This window comes from Panicum virgatum, chromosome 9K (assembly GCF_016808335.1).
Source record: "Panicum virgatum strain AP13 chromosome 9K, P.virgatum_v5, whole genome shotgun sequence".
Classification (NCBI taxonomy): domain Eukaryota; kingdom Viridiplantae; phylum Streptophyta; class Magnoliopsida; order Poales; family Poaceae; genus Panicum; species Panicum virgatum.
Window position 1 is genome coordinate 18,911,936 of NC_053144.1, and position 9,102 is coordinate 18,921,037.

General features: G+C 46.1%; 1 long non-coding RNA gene across 1 annotated transcript; it reads right to left on the minus strand.

Moving 5' to 3' along the window:
• Window positions 1-3,736: 3,736 nt before the first annotated feature.
• Window positions 3,737-4,784, minus strand: LOC120648561. The gene is made up of 2 exons (XR_005664992.1): window positions 3,970-4,784; window positions 3,737-3,782 (listed from the first exon to the last, which is right to left on the minus strand). It is a non-coding gene; the product is annotated as an uncharacterized LOC120648561 (long non-coding RNA).
• Window positions 4,785-9,102: the final 4,318 nt, after the last annotated feature.

Below are 9,102 nucleotides of genomic sequence, written 5' to 3' on the forward strand. Positions count from 1 at the left end.
CTCCACCTTCCGTGCGATAGGAAAGTCCACGAAATCGCAAGGCCCATGAAAAAAAGCCCAGCTCGTGGCCGAATCGGGTAGTAACAATGCGTGAATGCTTGAGAATACCCGTGAATCCCCTTTCCCTTTTCGCTGCCCTGACAGACGCTGCTGCAAGGCCTAGCCCCCTAGGCATGAACTTATGAGCATGGTGCTCTATTTCCATTATTTTCTTTTGTTTTTCTACTCTAATTCTGGTAATACCGTATTCAACATTTTCTAAACCGATTCAACATTTTGAAACAACTAATTCAACACTTTGGGAAAACTAATTCAACTATTTGGAAATAATATTGAAATAGTATACTATCAATGTTGGAATAATATAGTAAAAATATTGAACTAGTCTATTAAAATGTTGAAATGCTAACTTAAAGAATACAATAACATATTGGATTTCATTTTGCAGCATTAAATGCAACGAATAATATTCTTCAAACGGATTTTAGAAAAGATGAATGGTCTAGGAGAAATTTTCATTCGAAATTTGAGATCCGATGTAGACATGCCCCCATGTACCAACTCAACTACCAACGTCTCCTCCCTGCCTCCCACACACGCACATGCTCCGTCCGCTATTGGCTCGGCCCACTTCGCACCCGGTCACCACGCAGCTATTTAGATCCTGACCATCTATTTCTCTATGCACGAATCTCCAACAATGGAAAATGTATAAGTTTATTTCTTCCGGAAGATGGATATGAATTCCGTGGGGAAGCATCCTCCGTCCCCGTTTCCCCGCGTAGTCTAGTTTTTCTTAGCAATTTAGCCTAGCATTTCAAATGAATTTAGCCCAGTTAGAAACTAATTTGGCCCATCGGCCCATCCAGCCATTAAAACAAACCTAAAGGCCTAAACTCTCCCACGCACGGACGGCCATTATGCCGCCGCCGCTGCATCTATACTTGGAGCCCCTCTCGCTCTCGCTCTCGCTCGTTAGCATGCCCCTTGCCCCGCTCGTTTGCAACTCACAAGCCTGCTGCAGTGCTGCCTACCTCCTCTCGCTTTCAGTTGCTACTCGCAAGGCTATAGCATGCTATTTGCCTTTTCCCTTTCTAATTCTACTAGGTATGTGCCCGTGCGTTGCTACAGGTAAAAAAAAAATTCTTCCAAAAAAATAGTTTACCTTTTGAATTTTTTATAATGATATGTCACAATTAAAGCACACACTTTGCCTTAAACCAAAATATAAATCTTAGTTCATACAAAGTCTACAACCTAGTCACGAGTCGTCATGTGGCATTAGAAATATAATTCACTATTCACTGTATCAGCCACCACATGTTTCAAAATAATACTTATCTTACATATCACCACAACGTAAAAAATTGCTTTGTGGGAGAGCATATTTGAGCTTTTATTCTTCTTGATATTTTCAAGAATTATCAATTGCCTATTTCACATACGTAGTGCAAAAAAGAAACTACATTGCTAATTCAGGGAGGCAACTTACTCGTAAGTGCTCAGACATTCCTAGATCAATCCTCCAAAGTATTGAACAATCATTTAGTACTTTCAGATCATTGATCCATCTACTATCTCCAAACAATAGTTCTCCCACCAATATGATATTTGAAAATAGTATAAGAAGAAATGCAAGAAAAAACAGCATCTCTAGATGCAAGGACTCTCTATGGCAACCATTATGGATCTTGATGAAGCAAACACAAAAAAGTGGATGACTGATGATGGAAGGAGCATTTCCTGAATAATCTGGCATATAGTTAATACTTGGCTTATTCCTCAGCACCTGCAACTTTTGCCCAATATAGGAACTACTATGGCAAAACCCTTCAGTAGGAGATGATTGCCTGAAAGTGGAATGCTTATACCTAGAATAAAAATAAGATCCTGCAAATAAGCAATTGAAGAGTAGTATACAGTCAAATACATTAGCAACAATCGCCTCAATGGTGCTATCTGAAAGACAGAGATCAGACACGTCTAGAAGTGCCAAGGCCATCTCCCTGAGGTGTTTGAAAGAACAAATATGATTATTCAATTAGGTTCAACCCCATGCAGCATGAAGATACACAAATGGAGTTTATAACTTATACATTAGAAAATCTACCTGTATGCTGAGAAAGATAAGAGATTGCTCACCTCTTCTTTGATCATACAGTTTGAACGCGACTGCATTAGAGGATGAGAAATCCAAAAAAAATGTTGGTTCCCCAGCACACGTGAGAAGAAAATTGAATGGACATGAGGTGAACAGTTTGTACAAGTGGGTCGTAATTATGTAACAGAAGTCTTTTGAACAACCAAGTTATGGTACGGACAAAGTAATACCTCAGGTCAAGTACGGACAGATCAAAGAAATATCTGATTTTGGTGAGCATTTCTTTCTACTTTTAGTGTTCACAGAATGGTTATATGACGCCGTACATTTTTGTTCCAAGTGGTATGTTTTTCAACAGCAAATGTTAAAAGAGTAGAATCATTCGCACAACTTAGCTGTTAAAAGAGTATAGAAGCACTATTCAAATTTCATTCTATAGACAGGAGTTGTACTAGTAGAAATGCTCTTAGAGCTGCACCCAGAGCATGGTTGTCTAGACCATTCTTGAAATGTGATCTGGACTTGACAAACTGGCTTACCAACAACATATAGTCCTCACACAAAAGGGAAGATTCACCGAGTTAATTCCCGCAAGACAAATATCAGTTAAAGCGCCAACCACACCATTTTTTCTATGTGGTTCAATGGGTTCTACATTTTGGGGTTACCTGGAGAGCAAGGTCCATCAAAGAATCAATCTCGAAGACAATATAACCTTCTTTTCCATGAGCTCTCTTAATATAAATTTATTGTCCATCAATACCCATCAGAGCTGATAGCAAATCATCTATAACCAAAAGCTCCAGCATTGCAATTATAGAAGTAATGTTGTGTGAAAGCTACATAAGTTCAGCTATTTCTAATAGCAATAGTAAAATAGCTAGATATCAAGCACCAAGAAAGAGGAAGGTTATTTGAAGCTGAAATTCATATCCATATGCATTTTAGTTCAGTCACATTTGAACAACAGTAGACAAAGCCTCACCAAATTTGATGGGGAACATCAGCTTGTCAGAAACTCACTGTAACTTGACCTACAATCCCAGAAAATGAAATATTCAATCCTGGAAAAACCAGAGGTCAAACAAGATGTCAATAACAAAGTAACACCTGGAGCTGCTTTGATGGCTTCACCAAAATTGCTACTTTAGCATATTTCAATGCCAGATTTATGGTAACTGTAAATAATAGAATAATTGCACAACCACATCCACATATTTAGAACAATGTTGATTTTTTGGACACCATCATGAGCAAATGATTGACCTCTACCTGTAGTGTTTGTCTGACCACCAAAAGGAGCCCTAACACCATTGCTTTGTGCCAATTCCATATAGACGCGGCCTGGTTCATAGAAGATTAAACAACAATTAACCATAATAAACAAATGGTTTCTGACAATAGAGCAGCATTGAGGTGTAGAAGAGGCCACTGAAACCTTTTTCAAATCTACCTGATGTTCTTGTGGTCTGCTCTCTTCTGTATCTACAAATGATTGGAGATAACGATTGAGCTTCCAGTATATACAGAATAATGAGAACAACTTAAGCATAGCGGAGAAATAATGACATTTGTACAACCAGTTTAAGACCAGTAAAAGCCGAGGACCGTGGAATGCTTTATGATCTTTTTTGACGATAATGCTTGTTGATCTTGTGAGTGAGCTTCCATGGCTGAATTCCTGTGTGTCAATCAAATAAGAAAATTAGTATATTTGTAGTCAAGAGGATCTGCGTATCAGTGACACACATGCATTTAACTAAATATATCATCCTACCATTATCACAGGGTGTTTAATAATGCCTCTGCTAAGTGCTAATGCTATGGCAACATGACGACATTTAGTAACGCAAATCAAACATCCATACCCTATCTCAACATTGATCATTTCACTGAGCCACCAGCATCAATTCTTTTTATTCAGATAGCTTCTGCCTTCTGGAAACAGTATGGGTCAAGGGTATCAAATTGGCCACCTTGAGAACTCAAAATAGTATAGTCCTAGAATATAAAATTAGAAACTAACAAATAGAAAAAACATAAATCAAATAGACCGGGCTAACCAGACCATAAGACGTGTGTATTCAGACAGTGCAGATCAGACATGGGTATGGAATTGGCTTTTACAGGAGAATGATAGAGCCTATGACGTGAAACTCAGGATGATTAGGTTTCCATTGGTCATCACAGCAGCACACCGTCGGGCAGTGACCTTGATCACATTGAAAAAATCTGGTGGCACTAAGTACCTGCTGAGGGGGACGCAACCAATCAGACTGGAGGTGCGGGTGCAATATCCGATTGGAGGCAGTGCAATTGCAAGATCCGATTGGAGCTGGAGGCCGTGTAGTTGCAAGTGCAGATATCTGCAAGGATCCAATTGGATCAGTGCGGGTGAGAGCAAGTGCAAGGATCATCAGGCGATGGCAATTGGCAAGGCGCTGGGGCGTGGGCGCGTTCGGCGGCGACGGCGAAAGACAGGATCGCTAGGGAGGGCAGCGTGACGGGATCGCGGGAGATGGCAGGTGACGGGGGATGGGGCAAGATGGCGGGGGAGGGGGCTGCATCGTGGGAATGGCGAGCGACAGGGAGGGGGCGGCTGGGGAATCGCACGGAGCGATCGGACGGATACAATCGTTGCACGGCAGAGCCACCAGGGGGAGGGGGTTAGGGTCGCACCAAATTTTTTCTCCCAATCGTTCTTTGTAGTAGTAGAGATTCTATGGTTACTTGAAGCCTGTAGCCAGGTACGGGGTCCCCGTCGGGGATAGAATCCCCGAGCCGGGGGCGGGGATGGGAAGGAGATCTCCCCCGCGAGCATTGACGGGGACGGGGACGGGGAATTCTTTGACTTGCGGGGGCGGGTATGGTGAAGCGATCCCCGGCGGGGAATTCCCCCGTTGCCATCCCTATTTGGACATGAAGGCTTTTAGTACCAGTCGGTGTTACCGACCGGTACTAAGCAACCTTTTAGTACCGGGCAGCTTGACCGGTACTAAATGACATGCCATTTAGTACCGGCCAAGCGGTACCGGGCAGCTACCCGGTACTAATGGGGGGTTCCGGCCCGGTATTAATGGCTGTTTTTTTAGCAGTGACGGCTCTGTGTATCCAGGTTCCCATCTGTCATTCATCATCTGATAGATGACATTCTGAACTAAGTGCGTTATGATGTCGGATCGATTCATCAGCGTGAAGCATGGCCTGATCGAACATCTCCTGGAACCTCATTGGGTCTTCAGTGATGGTGACGTGGCGCGGCATAGGGATGTTGGTCTTCTGAATGATTTTACCCTCTGTCGACGACACTAAATGACCGGAGACATACAACCTTGTAATTCTCCATGGCCTGATCCAGGAGCTGCTTCTTTGGGCGTCATTGAGATCTTTCTCGGCGACGTGGACGATGTTGCCGATAATGATCTCTACGTCAGTCTTTGGCTAATCGTCCACCAAGATGTGGATCTTTTGATGATGTGTCTCACTGAGCGTGTCAAGAAGCGTGTTGATGCAAAAATCCGCAGATCGGATTTATGCGCTCCACGTACGCTAGAGCCCGGGTATGTGCTTCACTCCGTAGTACCGAACCCAAGTCAGCGCATGTGGCGTGCGCTGGTGTACCAACAAATTTGACTTTCAATTAACAAGGAGGATAAATGTTAAATTTCCGAGGCTATCAGCTAGCGGCCGATATTGATGACGTCAACAATCGGCTAGCCGATCCAAGATAACAAGCTGGTTTAATGCAACGTAGCTCGGAGCAACACCAAAATCCAGATCCAATAGACTATGGTGATCAAATCACAAAAGAACCGATTGTGAACAGATCTGAACCAGATAAATTGTGGTAAGAGTTTAAAATAAACTAGATTAAATAAATTAACCTAGTAAGATCTAAACAATTACCAATAACTTGTGATAAAAGCTAAAACAAGCTAGACTAAATGGATTAATCTAACAAGTTAGCAACTTTTATCGATAACTCATGAATAAATTTAATCTAGGTGAGAGTGATGCGCCACAAACTTAAGATCTAACGTATTCGATAACTTGAACGCTACAGAAAGAGGAAAAGTGATGCGCCCTCAACCTTAGGATTATCTACGCAACTTGACTCAGAACTTACCAGCACACGAGGGACCCAAGTCGATGCAGCCTTGCCTGCCGAGAAGAACTTGTAAAGGAAAAAAAACTACCGCAACTAGAGTTTTGGCGAAGTCGCTGACATGAAAATTAAAATAGATGCGATAAATGTAAAGGTTGTGTTTGAATGTGGTTGATCAAAATTAACAAAAGATGAAGGTCTGCTATTTATAGCATAACCTAGACCCTGCTGCGATATGGTGAGATACAACTTGATACATAAGAAAATGAACATTCTAAAACAAACGACACGACTTCTATAGGCTAACTTGCTGATGTAATCTTGCCCGTCACTTTCTTAGCTCCACCGGCTACGACACCATTTTGGCCCATAGGCCCAAGATACTTCTCTTTCTTTTTCATGGACCAATTTCTTATCGGCTTCCTATTTATCACATTGACATGTGCCAAAAAACGGTGCCAACGTGTCTGTCCCATCTAGACCCTAGTCGGGGTGTGAGAAACCTGCGAGCCCCCGAGCCCTATCGCTTGAAGCCCGAGGAGCGCCACATAGTCTAATCCCTATACATCAAGAAGCGAACGCCCCTCCGGTTGCTCCAGTGCCCCTGGCGCGACGCGTGGCGATGTGGCGGTGTGGATTAGACATAGCTCGCCGCTGGGCCTAAATTTCGGCCCACCTCGCTCCTCGCGTTACCACCTCTCCGGGTCGTCCCTAGGATTCGGGCCAATTGCCCCTCGTGCCTGCTGCCTTTCTTGCGTGCCGCCCTAGCTGCCTGGTGTCTCTCTTGTTACCACAATTCGTCATCGTGGTGTCGAGGTTGTAGTTCCACACCGTCGTTGTGTGAGGTCATGCGTACCGGCGGCTCGGGGCAATCACCCAAACCACTATTGGTAGCTCGGAGTCGTTGTTGCTTGGAGTCATTTCCTGGTGGCTTGGATTCTCCACCAAGCGGCCCCGAGCCTTAATGCAGCGCGGGGCTGGTACCGGCAACTCAGGGTAGTGGTATGGAGGCGTCGTTGCATCGTACCGAGCCGTCGCCGACAGCTCGAGCGTGTGAGAACGTGCCCCGAGACTCACGGCACCTCGGCGGCAGAAGCAGAACGTGCCCCAGGACCCAGTAGCACTAGTAGAGAAACTCATAATATAGGCCCCGTTTAGTTCCCAAAATTTTTCCAACAGTACCCGTCACATCGAATCTTTCGACACATGCATGAAGCATTAAATGTAGTTGAAAAAAATAACTAATTACACAGTCTAACTGATTAGCACGAGATGAATCTTTTAAGCCTAATTAGTTCATGATTGGACACTATTTGTCAAGTAACAACGAAACGTGCTACAATAACTTTTCATCCAACTTTTCGCGAACTAAACGCGGTCATAGATGACGAAACATATTTCTCGTAGTAGGCAATGAAAGCATCATTGAAGATTCTTGCGACGAATTAGTGAAGAAAACCTGTTCGTCATACTGCTGGCGTCATATTTATCCCACCATGACAAAATCATATAATTTGTCATAGAACTGAACTTTTGAAAGAACATCTAGACCCATGTGAATTTTGGTGATTAATGACAATGATCTCAAGAGACTAATGCCTGTTACATATAAAAGGCCTGGAATTGTGGAGCCCCTAAAAAAATGAAAAGAGATGGCATAAAGATGCTCATAGATTTAAATTGTGCATTTCCGCGCTACTACAAAAAAAATTTCCTGAGGCGGTTGAAAATGATTTTCCTAGGCGGGCAACACCAACCGCCTCGGAGGTACCGTCACGGTAAATGGGGATCTTCTGAGGCGGTCAGTCGCCCGCCTCTGTTAATGGAGTAAAAAAACAAAAAAAAGCTCGGCCCGCCAAGCCCATCTGGGCCGCCGGCGCCGCCCGCTGCCGGGGCTGCGGCGTTGCGCCGCCGCGCAGCTCCGCGCCCCGACCCGGCCGTCCCGCCGCCATTGCGCCGTCGGAGCCGCCGTCCCCCTCCCGAAGCAGCCCGTCTCGACCGGATCCGCCATCCCCTGGCCGGATTCGCCGCGCCCCCGCCCGGATCCGCCGCGCCGCCACCAGATCCGCTGCTCTGCGCGACCTCCGCGCCGCTCACCACGCCGGGGACGACCGCCGCGCTGGGCATCCCGCTGCCACCGGATCCGGCCTCGGGAGGGCTCGCCGCCGCCAGATGCAACCTGTCCGCCGCCACCGCTATCCGCCGTCAAATCCCGCACCGCCGAGCCCGGGGCCGCCAGATCCCACATCGCTGAGCCCCGGGGCCGCCGGATCCCGTGCCGCCGAGCCCAGCCACAGCCATAGGATGGCGTGGGGGGAAGGAGGAGGTTGGGGCGGACGGCCTCCACCGCAGCCATGGGATGGCACGAGGGAAGGGAGGAGGATGGGGTGGATAGCCCCGCCGCAGCCATGGGGCGGACGGCCTCCACCGCAGCAATGGGAGGGCTCGGGGGGAGGAGGATGGGGCGGACGGCCCCGCCGTAGCCATGGGAGGGCTCGGGGAAGGGAGGAGGACGGGGCGAACGGCCAGCCGGCACCGTCATGGGAGGGCGCGCAGGAGAGTGAGGAGGATGGGGCGGGGGTCTGGCGCTGCCGCCATGGGAGGTGCGGGAGGAGAGAGAGAGAGAGAGAGAGAGTGCGTCTGGTATTGGGAGATGAGGAAGAGAGAGTTAGGGTTTGTTTGTTTATATATTCTTTGTAGCAATTGGTTTTATATGGGCTTTGCGTGGGCTGGGTCTATTAACCGAGGTGGTTCTTTATAAGTTCTCCGCATTCGAAAATAGTACTATTAACCGAGGTGGTTATATAAATGATGACCGCCTCGGTTAACATATTTTGCGAGGCGGTTTTTTAAACCGCCACGGTTAATAAAATATAACCACCTCGATTAATCGCAG